Below are 3,626 nucleotides of genomic sequence, written 5' to 3'. Positions count from 1 at the left end.
TGTCTCCAAAGGTAGATGTTGGGTTGGCGTATTTCGAGATTAGGATTTGTCACTCCGATTGTCGGAGAGGTATCTCTGGGCCCTCTCGGTAATACACATCACATAAGCCTTGCAAGCATTACAACTAATATGTTAGTTGTGAGATGATGTATTACGGAACGAGTAAAGAGACTTGCCGGTAACGAGATTGAACTAGGTATTGGATACCAACGATCGAATCTCGGGCAAGTAACATACCGATGACAAAGGGAACAACGTATGTTGTTATGCGGTCTGACCGATAAAGATCTTCGTAGAATATGTAGGAGCCAATATGGGCATCCAGGTCCCGCTATTGGTTATTGACCGGAGACATGTCTCGGTCATGTCTACATTGTTCTCGAACCCGTAGGGTCCGCACGCTTAAGGTTACGATGACAGTTATATTATGAGTTTATGCATTTTGATGTACCGAAGGTTGTTCGGAGTCCCGGATGTGATCACGGACATGACGAGGAGTCTCTAAATGGTCGAGACGTAAAGATTGATATATTGGAAGCCTATATTTGGATATCGGTAGTGTTCCGGGTGAAATCGGGATTTTACCGGAATACCGGGAGGGTTACCGGAACCCCCCGGGAGCTATATGGGCCATAGTGGGCCTTAGTGGAAAAGAGAAGGGGCTGCCCTAGATGGGCTGCGCCCCCCCCCTTCCCCTAGTCCTATTAGGACTAGGAGAGGTGGCCGGCCCCCTCCTCCTCTTTTCCCCTCCGAGGAATCCTAGTTGGACTAGGATTGGAGGGGGAATCCTACTCCCAGAGGGAGTAGGACTCTCCTGTGCCTCCTCCCTTGGCCGGCCAGCCTCCCCTCCTCTACTCCTTTATATACGGAGGCAGGGGACACCTCTAGACACACAAGTTGATCCACGTGATCTATTCCTTAGCCGTGTGCGGTGCCCCCTGCCACCATATACCTCGATAATACTGTAGCGGAGTTTAGGCGAAGCCCTGCTGCTGTAGTACATCAAGATCGTCACCACGCCGTCGTGCTGACGAAACTCTACCCCGACACTTTGCTGGATCGGAGTCCACGGATCGTCATCGAGCTGAACGTGTGCTCGAACTCGGAGGTGCCGTAGTTTCGGTGCTTGATCGGTTGGATCGTGAAGACGTACTACTACTTCCTCTACGTCGTGTCAGCGCTTCCGCAGTCGGTCTGCGTTGGGTACGTAGACAAGACTCTCCCCCTCGTTGCTATGCATCACATGATCTTGCATGTGCGTAGGAAATTTTTTGAAATTACTACGAAACCCAACAGGCCGCACCCCCCCCCAGGAGATTGGATCTCCTAGGGCCGGCGCCCCCCCCCCCCCCCTTGGACTCCCTATATATAGTGGGGAAAGGAGGGCCTCTCAAGACACGCCTTTGGTGCCTCCCTCTCCCTCTCCAACACATCCTCCTCCTCCATAGTGCTTGGCGAAGCCCTGCCGGAGTACTGCAGCTCCACCACCACCACGCCGTCGTGCTGCTGCTGGAGCCATCTTCCTCAACCTCTCCTTCCCCCTTGCTGGATCAAGAAGAAGGAGATGTTACGCTGACCGTACGTGTGTTGAACGCGGAGGTGCCGTCCGTTCGGCGCTAGGATCTCCGGTGATTTGGATCACGTCGAGTACGCCTTCCTCATCCCCGTTCTTTGAACGCTTCCGCGCGTGATCTACAAAGGTATGTAGATGCAATCCGATCACTCGTTGCTAGATGAACTCCTAGATGGATCTTGGTGAAACCGTAGGAAAATTTTTGTTTTCTGCAACGTTCCCCAACACTGTCGGTCGCTTGCATGTGCCTTCAAACGTGGTGACGAACACTCGGGAGAGATCTTCCCAAGTGTAAATGCTGGTAGGTGCTAACTGGTTTAGCCACGCTCTGGCCGAGCCCTCCAACATGAGAGGCAGGTGCTTCATGGCCACTTCATCATTGCCGCCGCCAATCTGGACGGCCACTCGGTAGTCCTCAAGCCAAGTATCGGGCTTGGACTCGCCAGTGAACTTACTGACTCCAGTCGCCAACCTAAAATTGGGAGGAATCACAGCAGCCCTGATGGCTCTACTAAAGCACTCTGGCCCCGAAACATGTACTCTGCTGCTGGCGGGCGCGTCTCTGTCGTGGCCCTCTCGGTGAGCCCTGTTCTTGTCGACCAGACCTTGGACGAGGATGGATCTCGCGTCAAAGCCTGGCCCTCTGGGGTCGACTGGAATCCTTCGCCCATCACTGTGAGGGCACCTGTCGTCCTGCTGGCGAGGCACATACGACAGAGACGCGGGGGAGGCGTGGGCACTCGACGTCGACCGCCACGATCGACTCGGTGATCATACTGCTCATGGTTCCCATACTGGTCACGCCGATCTCCACGTCCCTCACGCCTCGGGGGCGATCTCGGGCTGTGAGCCGACTGGACTGTGTCCGCGGTAACGGATCTGCTGAGAATTCTGTTCCGCGATTGAGAAACAGCGGAATTCTGATCTCCTACTTCCCGGAGTAATGCTCTGATCTGCAGCAAGCCTCTGCCAGCCTCCGACTGGGAAGGCTGAATCGACTCCGCTATGCGGGCCGCAGCTGCTAAATTCTGAATCGGAGTCCGATATACCTGCGGGGGCGGGAAGAGCTGACGTCGACTAGATTCGGGAACCCGTTATCGTGCACGCTCGTTGTGTTCTCGCTGGAGGTTCTCCAGTTGAGTGCGCTCGGCCAAGTTTGCCAGGAGCGCGTCCTCCAAGGCGCGAGCCTCAGGGGTTTCTCCAACGATAGGAGCGTGCAGCGCATCCATGTTCCGGCGGTGAAGTTCTTCTCTCTGCAGCGACGTGAGAGGCTCGGGAAGATACTCCTCATGGGGACGCGACGGGTCGCCTCCTCCCGCGCCTCCATCGGTGCGGGTAAAACCGGGGGGACTGGGCGGCCCATCGACCATCAGAACCTCCGCCGCCGGATCGCTGCTGTCGCACTCAGATGCAGTCTCTTCGGAGCCAGTCGAACAGGCCGTAGAGGGATTCGTCGGGCTCGATCGCCGCGACTTGAGGGGTGGCCGACTGACGGGCCACCGCGTGTCTCACCCACCGCTGAAGTATCGACCGACCGGAGCGCTTGCGCCGGCGGGAAACGGGGAGGGAGGACAGCACAGGAGCCGACCGGTAGGGGGTCGACGGTTGCCGCAGGAGAACGCCGCGGACGCACGCGCTAAAGTGCGTTGCCCCGCGGACAGGGAGCGCGTCCACGTCGAGCGGAGTCTCCTGAAGCCAGGCGGAGTCGTCGGCGATAAACGTGAGCGCGCCGAGACGGATCTCGCGGCCCTCCTCCAAAACTCCGTCAAAAACCATGATGATTCGGGTCGAAAAAGATCGCAACTCATCCAACAAAATGCTAAAACACTTGCCCCAAGATGGGCGCCAACTGTCGTGGTTCTAAGTCTGACAGCAATGTAGGGGGTAAGTATGGAGAGGCGAGGTCTTAGCTATGGAGAGGTTGTAAGGACGCAAGGTTTACGAGTTCAGGCCCTTCTCGGAGGAAGTAAAAGCCCTACATCTCGGAGCCCGGAGGCGGTCGACTGGATTATGTGTGTATGAGTTACAGAGGTGCGAACCCTTGTCTCGGAGG

The sequence above is a fragment of the Triticum urartu genome, chromosome 6A (genome assembly GCF_056163025.1).
Source record: "Triticum urartu cultivar PI428250 chromosome 6A, HENAU_Tu73, whole genome shotgun sequence".
Lineage (NCBI taxonomy): Eukaryota > Viridiplantae > Streptophyta > Magnoliopsida > Poales > Poaceae > Triticum > Triticum urartu.
The sequence above is the reverse complement of the archived record's forward strand: the minus strand, read 5'-3'. Positions refer to the sequence as shown.